Here is a 17,106-nt window from a genome sequence, read left to right on the forward strand (position 1 = left end):
TGTTTTTATTAATTCGATATCAAAAAGGAAATTTCAACCAGGGCTACATTTGCACATTTTTAATCAACCTTTTTCAGATTATGGAAAAAAACATACCATGCCTGTAAATTGTATAACATTTTGTAAATAGAAGAATATAGTCATTACATTTTGCCCTCCACTATTAAAAAAAATACAAATTTGGTTATTTGAATGATTTCTTTAAATACAGTATAAACTGGAGCACTGTACAAACACGAAATGAACTGTTGTTTAAAATACAAGATTTGAATGAGGAGCATTCAGTTATTTTTTTAATTTACGATTAGTACAGAATTGGCAAGAGCATAGAAATGTGTGATTTTTTATTTATTTACAATTTCTCAAACTCAATATGATTTTTGTTGTTGTTAGTTAGTTAGTTAGTTAGTTAGTTAGTTAGTTAGTTAGTTAGTTAGTTAGTTGGTTGGTTGGTTAGTTAGTTGGCCTATGTTTCCTTCTTGTTGCTTGATTGTTCAAATGTCTCCACGGCAGAAAAGTGCAGCAACACACTGGTACACAAACCCACACAGGCAGAGTCAACAAGAACCACTTCACTAGCCAGACCCACCAAGTGGAACCCAGGTTCCTTGAGGATCACATTAACCCCATGACTTTCACACACAAAAATGTTGGCGCCTATAGAAAGCGCTCTATAGGATGTTAGTTTTGTAAAGTTTCCAAGCAAATGGTAAACAAGGGTTCTCCTTTGCCCTCCTTTTCACGCCATGGTTTTATTCTGCACAAACGGGCAGCCACCCACCTCGACCCAGCTGACGAGCCACAAAGGCTGCAAAGCTGCAATGAAAGACCAAAGACATTTTGTGAGAGCGGGGCATTTTCATCATTCCAAGTCTATGGTCAGTTTTGAGCACTGAGGTGTGAATGAGCTTTTGGGACATTCAGGCTTTGGATGAACATCATTAAGAACGTTTTGAGCCACTGCAAAGTGCAAAGGCCGCACGCATTCACTCGTAATGATAAAGCTCCACAAGATCAGTAACCTTGTTCTGTTTCAATCCTCACAAATGCCAGTCAGGCTCAAATCATTTGTATCAACACTCCAAGAAACTTTCTTCAATTTGTGCTAGCTTCTCCAATAAAGAAGGGAGATGAAAGATGGCGACACACTTTTCATTCCAGGAAAAGTCTTTAGAGTGTGGCCTGTGTCGAGGACACCAGCTCTGTAACACATCTGCTGCAGCAGTTCGTAAAACCAGCTCCCTTGTCGCTTTGTGACGGCTGAACAATGAGCCAGAGTATCCCTACGAACTGAAATGGCCATGAAGCCATGACGTTTTTTTTTTTTTTTTTTAGAGCAATGATTATTTTTATATAGACATATTTTTGTGCCAGAAAATTAAAGAAAGTTCAGTTGCAGCACCGCAACCCCATTACAGTTTTAGGAACACTTCCTTGGCACAAATTGCTCAATTGCTTTGAGCTTGAAATGGAGGTAAGACTATACAACTTTGAAACAACTCCTTGGTTTTGGGTGAATTTAAACAAATTAATCAGGTTGAATATTATTTTTTCTTTGGGTTTTTTTTCCCATACATGGAGCTATAGCCGTTCTTTTGCGATAGAGGTGCATTCCAGTCCAACTCAAATCTGTATTTACAATGATCATTTATTTCATAAGTGAAATATGCTGGAGACAGTAAAGTTGTCAGCAGAATTTTTACTGTTTAGGTGGGAAGAAAAATGTTTAAAAAAAAAAGAAATTGCCATGGGACTTAGCCATGCAGTGTTGTTCATTGATGGAATTGTAATCTACAAAGAAAGTAAAAAAACAAAAACAAAACATCACCTCAAGTAGTAAATAGGCTTCTGATAGCTTCACAGTTTTCTCCCATTTCTCAGGTTGTTTTTCCTCCATCTTGTTAGTCTGTCTCTCCTAAACCATATCAACTCTCTCCATCAGCACTACACAGCGCACTTGCGTCTCTGGGGCTGGCGACTCCCTCTTCTCCTATCAGCAAGTTCATCAGAGTGCTTTTTCGGTACTCGTTGACAAGACTGCGGTGGCGGCAATCGCTCAGGGCCAGTCCGGGTCACCTTTCATGTTTGACTGATTTTCCATTTAAATTGAATTACACAGAATTAGCAGCACAGCCAAGTCGAGTGAGGAACTTTTCAAACCGACACAGGATTTAAAATCAAGTCAGAGACGTGCGAAATGCCTTTTGGGATACAATTGCTTGTGAATGCGATTACATCCTCCAAAATTTGTCAATTTTGACTTTTTAAATGATTTTTTTTTTCCATGCAATTCACTAATCATCCTAGTCGTGCTCAAGCATACAAATGTGGTTTTGATATTATCTTCACATACACTTGGCCACTGCGTGAGCGATTCGTAGCTTGATCCAGACTTAATACCCCACGAGAGGAATAGAGATCTCTCAGTTCCTTGACATGAATCACAAAGACAAATGGACATTCAGCAGACCCACAGGAAGACACAAGCTAATGCAGACAGTGTGCGCCGAGTCGTTTAACACTGAATGCACTTTGAATATGTAGTGAGTAATCTCACCTCCAGGAGAGAAGTCAGACATATTGTTTGAAAATAAATATTCCCGTTCTTATTTGCACAGCTGGGCGGGCAGTAGATGCCTGATAAAAAAAAATGAAATCACAGCGCTGGTGAAGATGTTGAACCATCCACAATGCAACTCACCTCCTGTTTTCAGTTCAATGTGGAGGACATTCATTTATCACACAAAATGATTTTTTTTGTAATGTTTGCCTTTTTTTAAAATTATTACTTATATTGTTCGAATCATCTTCTCCTCCTTTGTGCTACCAATATATTTTAATGTTTGCCTGTCCTGTCTGTCTTGATAAATGATGAAGACATGTTGATTTTTCTTCAACTTTGCCATCTGTCATGTAAACCATAACTTGGATTGTAAACCTGTGCCACTGACCTCAGCACTGCTTTTATGGAGGACCCTGACCACAGTTGAAGCTGTCACCTCCAATTTGTGGCAGCATAGGTAAGAAAACAGGAGTACTGATCTCTTTTGATGGACATTATAAGCGAACGCAAGGTCAGCCTCCATAAACTTTGACCCAACAACAAATAATCAAAATGTGCAAATGTGCTTTTTGTGGAAATATTTGAGACAAAATGGCAGTAAAGGTTTGATTTATTGTTTTCACTGTCTTTGTGGTTGTACCATTATGTTGTATGTAAAGCATGTTGTTACAGCTGCAGCTGTTATAAAATGCACTATATAATAATTATAATATAATACATAATAACTATAATTATTTTTATATTACATATTAATATTATATAAATACAGTTGTATCGTATTGTATTGTAAAGACAGACCAGGACAGAAAAGGTCACGCTGTCACAAGAGCGACTCGTGCCTAAAATCAAATAAAAACTACATTTCATAATACACTGATAGAAAAGATGACTGTCTTTGCCATGGTGACCATCAAGGTCTTCTTGTTAAATATATGACGTCTGGTAGAAAAAAAAAATCTCCAACATGCGGGAGCAGATGAATGTGTGGTTTAGAATGGCGACAAGAATATCATCCTGTCGTTTCGCAGTGCAATAAGTCAAGTGAGAAATGAAGTCATTTTCTCCTCATGCTCCACAAAAATGGGATGAAAAAAGTGCAATGACATCTTTGTAGTGAGACAAGCCAGAGATGTGCACTCCACGGGAAGACTGTTGTCAAGCTGAAGAATGTAACTTGGCCCCAGATAACATAAGATATGAATGCATACATGTAGTGGAAGGAAACAAGATTGGAAGGTTTATGGGGTCTTCACTCAAATGTGAGGACAGGAAGAGGGGGACTGTGAGGGGAGGGGTGCTTGAATTCTCTCAAACCACAGCAGTGTATTTATGGGCCACCCGTAAACCTCCGATGATCTCGGGCCTGACCGCCCTGCCCGTAAACCGCCAGTTTAAGAGAATCCCGGAATGCTCTGAACCTTGACTGAAGCCGCTGAGGTAAGAGGACACCTTCGTCACAGGGTTCCAAATAAACCACCTCTCGTGACTTAAAAAAAAAAAAGAGACATGCTTCTAGCTGTCTCTCAGGACTCTTTTGATAGGGAATTCCAGCCACAAGTGATCCAGAACAAGTGGGATCAACGCCTCTCGTTGTGGACCCAATGAGCTTGAGAGAAGGTGAGTCCGGATGGAATCAGGAAGACAGAAGCGAGGAGGCGTGATGTGTTTACCGCTACGCATGGACGCACATTGCATTGTCAGATTGTCGGCAAACTGAGAGCAGACAGGACGTCCTGCCAATCACACAAACTCACAGTTTTACCGTGCGTTGTGTGGGTTTGCACATTCCCAAAGTCTGTCAAGTGGAAATTAATGGCTGCTGAAATTATACATCCAGTTTAGCATCTTTCTTGGACCCAGACACCCTGACATGTTTGAGCTGTGAAAACATAATCGTTTAAAATGGCCATGCCAGCACAATATTTCAGTCACTGTCGAACATAATTGTTGCGGCTTTTGGAATCACTTAATCTTTGCAAGATGTATGTCTTTAATATGACATACGTATCAAGAAAATTTGATGACAACTGGTTTGCTGCATGCAAACATATGTATATGTATCCTAGATGTAATCGAGAATCTTTTTTTTTTCTTTAGGAGTGAAAGACTTTAAACATTTTGTAGTTTTCTTTTTGTAGGCAAAAACCTCACAGATTTTGTATGACAAAATATGTCGAGCAGAGCTTGAAGGTGAAATGTGTGCATGTTTTCTTTTCAGTACTCAATCTGTGCCAGCTATTCTTGAAGGAGGGATTACGAACAAAACAAAAGCGTGTGTATTTTAAATAATATCTGTTCCAACATTCTTAAGGCAGATACGTGAGATTGATATCTGTTTTTGATTTTCACCTGAAAAGCATAATTTACTGCAGAGATGTGGGAAGACCATGACATCAATTTTATTTTAGAAGAAACATTTTTTACATTCTGATGAGTGAACAATGTAACTTTTTATTACTATTTAGGGTAAAAGAACAAAAAAGACAAAAGATCACAAATTATAAACACCAGAATGTTGTTAAAAAAAAAAAAAGACCAATGATCGTGGTGCGCTATGTGTGCTTGTGTTGGCAAGTGTGGATTTTTTTTCACACCCGCATCCATATGTGTACATGTGGGTCACAGGAGATAAAATTACAGAGATTACAGATGACAAAATGTTAAAATGTAAGAGTACAAAACAAGTGATGGTACCTTTGGCGTATATGTATTGAAATATGAACTTCTTCCAGGGAATAAAACCTAATGTTGCGCTTCAGAACGCTGTGGGAGATACATATGTTGAACTTCCTGTGAGGACCAGCAAAGTACATTTGGAAAAGTTTCACATTCACGACCATGCTCTCATCTGGCATGCTCCAAAGCAGCTGTACAAGGTAAAGGAGCTTCCAGTGTTACAGTCAGTGACATTGTTGGATGTTGATGCCCCCCCCCCCCCTGGAAACAGAGCCAATGGCTGTTTATCGTCCTGTTAAATCCACATGAGGCTGTCAGCAGACAGCAGGTAGACATCGATGAACTAACTACTGTAACGGGGGGGGGGGGTTATAGATGGAATATGTGCCTATGCGTTTTATTGTTAGACTTTTCAGGCAATCCAATAACACGTGGTAGAGTGTCTCAGTGATCAACATGTGGGATCCATAAGACTTTCCCCACTATATTTTACACATGATGTCATATGCTTTGGATCATGTGCTTCCCTTTCCTTCATTCTTCATATTTTGCTCTCATTCAATGTCCTCTAGACAAATTGCACAATGTTGTGGGGCTCATCAATGCTTCATTTCAGGAATCAACCCAGCTACTAATTTACTTTGTAATTGTTATTCCAAATGTAAACTCAATTCCTCCTTATCAACTGTTCTTAAGCGACGTTTGGGATTTGTTTTCTTTATCATTTTGAACATGGCATTTTTTTTTTTATATATTACTTCAATATCTACAGACCTAAAGTATTTATCCACTTATCGAAACCGCTATGCTTGATTGCTCAGCTCAGAAAGGAAAACATTGGGCGTAAATATGTTCAATACGTCATTTCTTCTCATTTCTTTCCTCTGACCTTTGGTCATCTCAAGTATTCACTGCAATTCACGTACAGCGGGGACCGGCAGGGATAATGGAGGTGCCTTCGATGCCAAAGGTCAAATTTAATGGAAAGCTCTCGTGCGAGCCGTCTCAACAACGTCTGCTCAAGCCAATCAGAATGTTCCGCATCTCCCACCGGAACTCAGACCTAGTTCATGCGCAAAGTGCTTTTGAGATGGACGCGTGTCGGAAAGATACTTTGGCCAATGACGTAATGACGTAAAGTGCTATCGACGCGGAGGGAAGAGGATGCTCACGGGAAGGTGAAAAATGTAAGATTGACCGATTTTGGTAGAGCACGCAGCAGGGAACGTGTCTAAAAAAGATTTGTATCGTTCACACTGGCTCACACATGTTGAACAAATCGACTCAACACTAAATGTTTCTCTCTCCTCTGCCTAATTCTGCACTGAGGAAATAAATAACTTCTTGAAACCAGTCTAAGGGGAAGCTTTAAGGGGGTCCTCCAAAAAGATTAGCCAACATCCACTAAGTACAAGCTTAAAGTATTATGTTTCAATAATGTTTGAGTAAAATGCACTGCCCAAGCGCACAAGTTTTGATCTAAGGGGATCTCTCTATAGCTCGTCGTGTCATTTAAATCCATTCACCAACTGTTAAAAGTGAGGAGAAGGATAAAAGTTCATCAAATAAGTTTTCTGCAAGGATACAGTTGGAATCTAATTGCGTGTTTAGGCACAATTACAATCCGCAATAAGTATCGTGGAGAGTTCCCGTCATTTTTCATTTCATATTTAATATGAGCATCAAAAGTGCTTGTTTCACAAATCTTTCAATAATAATGATAATGAAAAAACAACTCAAGAAGGAGATTTGCACAGAAGTCAGGTTTAGCTTTCAGGTTTAGCAGATCAACGTGAGCAAGCTTTGAGTTGAAAAAGACATATTGGATGAAGAGGACATGTAAATAGACATGCTTATATTTAATGATGCCTGTTGGATCAGCAATCATCAGAAAAGGAAATTATTCCCTACCAAGTGCGGCTTTTTTTTGTGGGTCCGGCTGTTTATGTCAAACGCTCATATTCACCTGGAGTATGGTTGTGGTAGCACTTGATACATAAATGGATGTAATTCTTGATATATAAAAATATATATACTTAGATTTATATGTAAAAAAAATACAAGCTTTATCTTACATTAGTTGTCAATATTGTATTGTGCATGTGAAATTAATAATTGTAAACGAATTGTAGTTGTGTACTCTAAGTAATATAGTAGATCATCCCTGGATTGAAATCAAGTGGTGCTTAGGAGCAAATGTCCTGCACTAAAGGCTCTATTGGGAACTTTTAAGTATTTATTGACTCAGTCAAATTAAACCCTGAGGACCACTGTGATTAACTGAATGTTTTATTTCACTACTGTGGCTCTTCGAAGAGATGCTTGTATTTGTATAGTGGTGTGCCGCGTTTGTGTGTGTGTGTGTGTGTTTCCTGCAGAGTGCTGTACATGAAACCAGTGGGTCGAGTTTATCTAGTGCGGTCAGCACAGCAGGGCACGTATCTACAGTAATAAGAGGAGCCTAGAGGCTCGTTTTACTGCCCTAACTGATTTCGTTTTTTTTCATGTCTGCATTACTTACAGTGGGATTTCATTCTAATTGCAAAAGTGGTTGAAAAGACAACATCTATATTTATGGGAGGTGCCTATATGCTTAAGTGAGTAACTGTTTTGCGGCCTCATCTGCACACCTGTTGTCCATACCCACAAAAATATTTAAACAAGCGACTTCATCAGTACATCAATCAATCAAATGGGTCATTCTTCATCTAACCAAGATTCCGTCTCTGTTCCAGCATGACTGTTCCCTAGTGCGGGTAAGGTCCATAAAAGCATGCTCGGATGAATTTCATGTGGAAGAACTTACGCAAAACTCTGACCTCAAGATCATGAACTGCATTTGGGATGAGCAAGCCAGCAGGTCTGGCTTCCTGTGGGTCCAGTGAATCGTGTCGACTGATTTTACCAGGAAGATGTAACACTTATTTTCTTCTTATTATTTTCCAGTACTTTCCAGGAATTATTTATTTGCCACAGTACGCGGTCCAATTATTGCAACGTATACTAGTCATTTCCACCTCCAAGCGCTGGTGAAGTGTTATTTTCTCCAAATGAAAATTCCATTTCATACGTTTAACAAGATTGCTTCAATGTTACCAAATACCAATGTCGTGCGGTTAGGGCCTTCAAAACCTTCTCAGCAGGCCCGAAAGGTTCAAAGAGTGAGAAAGAAGTAGTCTAGACTCCAGAATAATCACCCCACTAATATGTGCAAAAGACAAATGCAACAAACTCCAGTACTCAATATTCATATCTATTCATATCTAACCCAACATTCAGCAATCTCCAACTCATGTGCACTTCATACAAATTTCGGCTATTGTAGTGCAATTGTCTTATCACTGTGAGTACGAATGACCTCTATCTAGTGCTGTTTCTTCAAGTCTGGCACAGAAGGAACCGATCGGGGGTGGGAAGTGTTGTCCATGATGGATGTGACGCACATCCTTCTGTCAGCCTCCTCTTCCATGATGTCCAGTTGGCAGCAGAGGACAGAGCTTACTTTCTCTTCCTATTAATGCCCGGCACGCAATGACAAGAAACAATGCAGAGGCCATAATAAAAGGTCCTGAGCAAGGCTTTGCTTGTAATGAATGATCTCAGCCTTCTCAGCAAGTGGGAGGCGACTCTGGCCCTTCATGTAGCAGTACTTCTAATTATTCAGGTCAACACCTGAGAATTTAAAATCGAATCTTGTCAATAAAGAACAAACTAAACATTTGAGAAATGATTGACAAATCTAAATGTGTGCTTGCATGTGTGTGGCAGTTAAAAAGAATTGCATATACATTAGACCATGTTTTTATTTAGAGACTATAAATGATCTTTCATCCGTGTAATAATAGCGCTTAGCTTTAGGAATGTTTTTTTCTCTCTCTGTGGAGTTATACATCACAGTTTTACCTTTGCAATAATCACTGTTCCTCAATTTATTAGCAGTACCAAAAATGGTTTATGTTCGCTTTAAAGTGTCAACTGTGCAGTGAACTCAGCTGGTTTCCATTTTTCTGTCATTATTACGTACTTGTATTTAAAGGGCTACAAAGCAAGAAGAAATCAATACCTCGTGGACACATGGCATTGTAACTTCAACTTGTAGACACATACATAGTTATTATTTTTAGAATCTGCCAACAAATTGAGAAACAAAACACTAAAACATTTACTTACCCGCTTACTTGATTTGAATGTCATTAGTTTGAACCCGGTTGTAAACTCTCCATATTTATAAGCTGTTGTATGATTGTGATGTTGACAATGCAGTATCATTTTCAGAAAATTCTTGACTTCAAAGTGTCTTGTTGCAAAGCCTTCTTTTCAGGAATCAGGAACTAATTAATAAGTCACTTTGCTTTCTCGAATATCAAATAGTTTTATGGCTCGGCCATTCGGAGACGCATGTTAAGATGTAATTGTGCAGAGAAAATAAACTCAAGGCAGGTTTACCGCTGTGGCGGATGAAGGTGGAGTAAAACTAACAGAAGCCGGGGGTTCATGTTGACTAGCTGATCCCAACAGTCAGTACCACGCTGAGAAAATATTTGGGCTAAGAGTTTGCCCTTCGGTGGTGCACCGTGACGAGGCGCAAAGAGAGTCCTTGTTTAGCCAGTGTGAGTGCGCTATGAGTGGGGTGATCCCACACCTCCGTCTGAAAAATGGAGTGGGAGTGGGGGGCCCTCAGAGGCAGAGGGTCATTTCTGTTTTATGTTTGCCCAAACCTGCTTGTGTAGGCCTCTTTGTATTCAGGAGAGGTGAGGCTCCACGTGATTGCTCACAGGACCACAATGAATCATCCTCTCACTCTATCTTTTCCCAACCATTTGTTTATGCCTGACACACATTTACAAATGCGCTCATCGTTATTTGAAAGTTTGCCAAGTTCACTTTGGAGCTTGCGGAATTCACAAGTACGTGTTTGACCTTTGCCTTTAAAAACAAATCTTCAAAAGTGAGGTAAGCAGCAGCTATATACTGGTTGTTTGAAAGGAAAGGTTCTGTGAACAAACTCATCACAGTAACCCAAACTTGTAATTTACACTTTAATTAAAAACAGATTCATCAACTACAAATTAATGACACAGCACACACTGGATATTGAGTCATCTCATTTGATCATGAGGAGTAGGACAAGTAATTGACTATGTAAGCAGCAAGCAAGGAATAAATCAAAAATAAATTAAAAAACAAGCAAATAAATAAATAAATAAATAAATAAATAACTTTTTATTACTTATTAAAACGAGCCCTTCAGAAGTATAGGTTCATTCCATTTTTTTCGTTATTTTGCTTGAGGGTGTTTTGAGAGTGTTTAAGTTTTATGACTGTAATAAAACCTGGGGAATTTATATCCTGTTGATTTACAATGGAAGAGTACTTCTTGGGATACGCGTTTTTACGGAAATCATGGTTTTAGCTGAGAATTTGTCATTATGCCCAATGTAAAGATTTTGAGTCATGAATTATAATGAGATTAAATTATAATTTAATCCACAACAACGGCACTGTCGTCATCTTCAGCTGCATGTGTTTGATCCCGGTCAGCAGTTGAAATTGGGCTGGTAGTAATCGATCATCACACTGGTCCGATGAAGTGCATTCGGAGCACGTTCACAATGGCAGTCATGTAAAAAGCAGTGGACCATGTGTTGCTTATAAAACTGTCACTAAAACCTTTGTCACCTTGTTAAAGGCTCTTACTTATGAAAAATAAACAGGTGAGCGATGGATTGTTGCAAAAAACAATAACGGATTTTTTACCACTGAGAAAAGTATTGTCATAGTAGAAGTAACATAATTCAATATTTTCTATGAAATCATCAGTCAGACAAGGTCAACAGTCAACACATTTTCTCATGAGATTTTAGTAGAACGACGCACAATAAATCACCAGATTGCATTCATCACTGGATTTGTTTCTTACCCAGCAAAGTGTCGATTTTACTGTACAACTCTCAAGCAATATATTGACACCTTCTGTGTGTGTGTGTTTGTTTGTGTAGGTGTGTGTGTGCTCACAGTCATTAACACAAACAAAATATAATGCCAATGTGGCATGCATAAAGTCGTGGCCTTTCCATGATTGATACATTTTAGATCATGGGATTATTGTTCTAAATCCCGGTTGTCCAGGAATAAATTCTCTTGGGCAATCCCAATGATCGTATAAGTTATGGTCATTAGCTTCGAGGGGATCTTTGCCTTTTTTCAATGTCCACCCTGTGAAAACATATATGTGTGTGTGTGTTGGGGGGGTTATGGGGAAACTTGCATTCCTCTAACCATCTCTATATAAGAGAGTCTTATTTTAGTTACAGCTCCTGTGTCACACACAGAGACTCACGCACACACTCACGTAAAATAAATTGTCCAATTCCCCTAGAGTGTCTGTTGACATGCTTTTCCCAGAGATCTATGTATAACACTCATCTTGGACCATCTTTGTTTTTTACATATGCATGCCCAAGTGTGTGTGGCTCCCACAGAAGAGGTTGGTTTGGGAATTCATTTGCGACATACACTAAGAAAATCTTCGAAAGGAGCAAGATATGTTTTAGCTAATAATTTTAGCTCTTACCGATGCATCCATTTTTAATACTGCTGATCATAGTAAGGGCTGCGGTGTAGTTTGGTGCACCAAATGCATTCTTGTAGGAATGAAGCATCCCTTCCTCTTCCATGTACTGGATTGTTTTCATGCGATTGTTTTGAGCCTGTTTAGACTCTGTAATCCTTGACGTTTGGTCAAGACAAGTGGGCTGCAAGCCTCCGACAGTTTAATGCAACATGGAAGCAATTTGATGTGATTGAAAGCCAGCATTTTTGAGTGCATCGTTTTCAAGCATTTTCTTTTCTCTCTCTCTAATCATTACATAGCAGCTTGTATAAAGTGCGGTTTGCCATGTCATGGCTGAATGATGGAATGCTATTAACGTTAATGCCGAAAGTGAACACTGGCGGTAAGCACTTCCTACAGTTTTCATGTTTCTTATCTTGGACTAAGAGCAAGGCAGCCTTTGTTTTTTTTATAGGCTTCTTTGTCTGCAATTTCTTTTACACACTCACAAATCAAGACAAAAACAGAACATACAACAGGTCTTTTGGCATCATCCACTTTGCATACTCTTCTAGTTGTGTAGTTTGTCTATTTTGGAATGGACAGAGCTTGGATGAATGAAGACTAAAAAATAAGAAAAACAGAAAGTTCAAACGACAACCACAATGGCAACAAAACCTATTGATGTGATTTTTAGACAGGCAGTCAGCAAGAAATAGCATCTACAACACCAGCAATGAAATGTTGCAGTATGCCAAGATCACAAATATCCTCAAAATATGTTTAGCTCATAATGAAGTCGCAAATCAGCATAAAAATAATTCACATTCACAGAAATTGTCTGGCATCCTCAACAAATTATATCAACTCAAACATAGACAGCACTGGTCAAGGGCCAAACATTTACGTAGCTCTAGACTGATTTGATCAATATGCCACATAATAACATAATGAGAAGCACAAACATTTGTACATAGTTTGACACGCATGGAATATCGAGTGAAAAGACCACACGCCTTGGAACAACACCCAGTCAGTTTACGCCAATGTTATTCATGTATTCCTTGATTGCTTGCAAATGAAGTAACACCATTTCAAAAAAATGATATTATTTTTGAAATGGATTCAGATGGGTGGGGAAGTTCAAGCTTTGTTTAAGAGGCAGAATCCATCTCTGATTTGCAATTTCCCTCAATTTAATGGGCGGAATCCCTGAGAGAGAATGGCGCTTGTGCAGAATAAACAGCCAATCCCTGTGAAACAAAACAGGGCATATTTCTCAATCTGCTTTTTATTTAGATCTCTATGCCATGTTCTAAAAGTAGCATTTTCAGTCAGATTTGTCACAAACATAGATATATGAACATACTTTTTAAATCCCACGAGAGAAATCAAGAGATGGCACATGCATAATAGATATACATTCACACGCACGTACATCGATGCGCACACTCACACAGACATACACACACAACAACAAAAACGAGCAGATGCATAAAATTAATGCATAACACGTATGACCATCTTTAATTTATAACTTAAATAATCTGTATACAACAGGCTGTAATCAGCATAAAAAAAAAAAAAACTTTACCATTCTCCTCCACTGCCTTCCAAAGGTTCATCTGGGAGATGGCCTCCTAACATGGTTATTCCAATGTGACTTGATGGACTGCAAACATTAGCCATGTTCCCGTATTGTTACGTGAGTGACATCAGCAAAGAGATACAAATCACTAAAGGAAAAGAAGGGTGAGTTCACATTTGCATCACAAACAAAAATTGAATTATCTTTACCAGACGTGTCGTTAATATTCACCTCATGTCCACCTCTTTCCTTCTCCCATTCAAACAATCCAATGTTGGCTTCTCATGGTCAACAGTAGCTTTTTTCCACCCCCTTACAAATTGTTTAACTAACACTCCCCAGACTGCTATGTCACGTGTACAAAGATAAAGTGATGTTTGATGGGATAATACAATTAACACACTGGGACCCCACAGCATGTCGGCTCGCTGTTCTCCGTTTGTATTTGTGTTCAACTGGGACATGCAGCACAATGATATGAAGTCATTCTACCTGTGGAAAATACTAATGCTCAGTTTTGATTTCATATTGTTGATATTTCACTAACTTTGTGTACCTAAAAAAAAAATGTCTGGTCAGTCGACTTTGTGTGATATTTTTGACAACTGTTTATTGCTTTGATAGAAAATAAATTATCAAACACTCACAACAGCAAAACCATCAATTTTAAAGCATACTGGAGCTTGATAAACTACCGTTTAGCATGCTAAAAGAAAAAAAGCAAGCAGTCCCATAATCATTTTTGTCACATTACAGGATATTTAAAATGTCATGTCCAGAAATCTAACAGCAAGTTACCAACTCAACAATTTCAACCATCCATTTTCAGCCGCTGACATATTTCTTAATGTTGGCTTGCTTTTATATCAATAATTTTACGTGAAGTAATCACAATACCATCATCCTACCTCCGCCTTGAAGGATGGACAGAGACTGAGAAAATTGGAGGCACAGGTATGTTAAACATCTCTGCCAGTAACAGTACCTCATCAGTTTTAAGACGGCAAGACAAAACAACACTGCAGCTTCGGTGCAAGTTTTACATGAGCAAAAAGAGAAACATAGTAGCCACAGATGTATTACATCAAAGACCTTATCAGATACATGCCCCCATGCTTTTCCATCATTTGGATACAGTTCGTTAGTGTTAGTCATCCTCACATCACACTGCAGCTTGTTCCTCCCTCACGTAAGAAGTGTAATAATGAGGTGCGTGTGTCAGCTCTGTTATACTACAAATTCTTACTAATGGGAGTTCAAGGCCTTTAAAATAAGCAAAATGATGTACAAATAGTTTGTACATATTTGGTGTCAAATAGGAATGAACTGGTGTTGGAATGAACTGTGATGAGTCCAAAATAATATTTTGACCCTCCCTCTGACAGCTAGTCATGTTGGCTTTATTTTCTTAGCAAAAGGAGGTGCACCATGCAGGGTAATATTATTATGATAAATTAATTTGTTTTTTGTTTTTTTGGTCCATTCAATTGTATACTTTAAAGATCTCCATCATCAACAGTATTTCAATTGCTGATACAAATAAAAGCAGCAGAAAGAGACACCATAGCGTTATGTGCTTAGTGGTAAACCCTCTCATTGAACCACATAAGAACAAATGGATCGCACCAGAACGTTAATTCCCAGACAGCCATGTGTAAACATGACATGGGCAAGGAGGGGGTGATGAAGGATGCGCAGGAATTCACCGGACGATCACAGATGACCGATGGATCTGACCGCTTTGGATTCTGAAAATTTAAAATATGTCCAGTGTGTGCACCCCACCCCTTGTTAGGAGTCATCCGGGATGAGCTCCAACACACCTCTGACCCTAATGAGGATAATTGCTTTAGAAAATGGACTTAACATAACACTTGTGGGTTGAAAATTAATGTGGAGTATTTGAATCCCCCATCTGTTTTTAATTTCTCGCACAATCACAGCGGCTTCTTTATTAAATGGCCATTTACTTCTGTTTGGATTGAATCCATCCTGTCAGTCTCACTGATTTGTAATGATTACAAATGGGGTATAGTATCTAAGGGCATGTGTCATTTCACTTCAGTAGTCGTTTCATATACTGTAATATGGATACAATATTCCCCATTCATTTCTGGAAGAGGATTTAAATATAAGATATCAATCTTTCCTATTTCTACTGGAAATGATCTCAAAACATTTGACAAAGCCAAGTAGATGCTTCATTTCACTTCTGAATGTTTTCCAGTACAAACATTTTGCTTTCCCTTTACGTCAAAGCAAAATTAAGACACACATTTTTTGCTGTGCTGTTATTCACAAACTAAGTGGTTCACATTCCACGTTACTCCTAAAAACTCAGGCCATCTTCTTATTGACAAGACACAGCCAACAATAATGATTTTATCCCAAAACTCTCCGATTTAGTAGCCGCTGTGATTTATGGAATCATCGTGGTCCCAACTACATATTAGTCGTGATTTGTCTCATGCCAACTGGTTCATTCAAATAAACCTCCTAATCTCATCCATGTGCGCTTCAAAACTGGAACAGCTCTGAGTGCCAGGGTTGATGTGGACATCAAACCAGGGTTGAAAACATTCATGAGGTGTAAAAGAGATATTGTGACACCGCTTCATCATTCACTCAACTTTTGTCTTTGTTTTTCCAGACTGTACGCTGCCCTGGAAATCAGTAACGTCCAAGTCAGACTACCAGAGGTATCAAAGTGACTGAGGAGTAGACATAAAAGCCAAGTCTGACATCTAGTGACTGCTTTGTAAAGTGTACTTTTGGACCAGCAAATCCTAAAATGAATTTTACAGACATATACTGAAAAAAATCAAAATTGGAAAATGCAGTACTGCGCTACCAGTGTTGGATGAGTTAAGAAAAATGTATTGTTTCACAAAACAATATATTAACATAAAATAATGACAAACATCTGCAGAAACAAAGACAATAGTGCAAATTCAGTGCTGTAGATACTGTTGAATTCTATAAACTTGTATTTATTGTGGTTATTAAAGTCTGTGAACTTCATAACCATTATCATACAGACTCATTAAACACCTAAAAATAATCGTCTGCTCAATTCCTACCTTATTTCCTAAATTTAAACCTCCTCCTTGTTTTGTGTGTGATGTTGGCATTTTGGGAGGTATTGGATTTTCTTGAGGTTTGAGCATTAATTAGCAAAATAATAAAAAGTAGAACCACCAGATCTTTCACTATGTGTGTAGTGAATCAATATGAATTTCATTTGACATTTATTGACATTTAAAACAATGCAGGCTACTGAAATAAAGGATGTTTTCAATGATTTTATGATATCCTAGTTTGAGATTTAGCTGAATAAATAAAGACACAGGAAGGTCGATACATTGCTTAGCTTTTCAAACAGACTGCTCTTATTAGTTGCTCAATTAATAATATTGCGATTCAGGATGAAATGAAGCATAAGGAAGGAAGAATGCTGCCTTTGTTTTTCATTGGACTGTTCTTGCAATTTTTTTGAAACCAAATATCTGAAGAGGCCCGTTCGGGTACCCCTGTAAAAGGAATGCTTTCAATCGGGCTTAGAAATAACACATTAAAAGGTGACATAGATGCAAGAAAATAACCTCCCCTGATTTACTAACTTGACTAACTTATATAACAGGAAGCTAAACTCAAAAGAGCCAACTCTCACATCATTTTAAGACTTTCTTCTGCAAACTGAGAGCCTTCACAATTACCACAGGCAGT

The 17,106-nt window shown here is 38.4% G+C and overlaps 1 long non-coding RNA gene across 1 annotated transcript; it reads right to left on the minus strand.

Annotated features, from left to right (window-relative positions):
* Positions 1–11,148: 11,148 nt before the first annotated feature.
* Positions 11,149–13,982, minus strand: LOC147056822 (uncharacterized). Its single transcript, XR_015066117.1, has 3 exons — positions 13,612–13,982; positions 13,387–13,528; positions 11,149–13,045 (listed from the first exon to the last, which is right to left on the minus strand). It is a non-coding gene; the product is annotated as an uncharacterized LOC147056822 (long non-coding RNA).
* Positions 13,983–17,106: the final 3,124 nt, after the last annotated feature.

This window comes from Syngnathus leptorhynchus, chromosome 5, assembly GCF_054491065.1.
Source record: "Syngnathus leptorhynchus isolate UIUO chromosome 5, UIUO_Slep, whole genome shotgun sequence".
NCBI lineage: Eukaryota > Metazoa > Chordata > Actinopteri > Syngnathiformes > Syngnathidae > Syngnathus > Syngnathus leptorhynchus.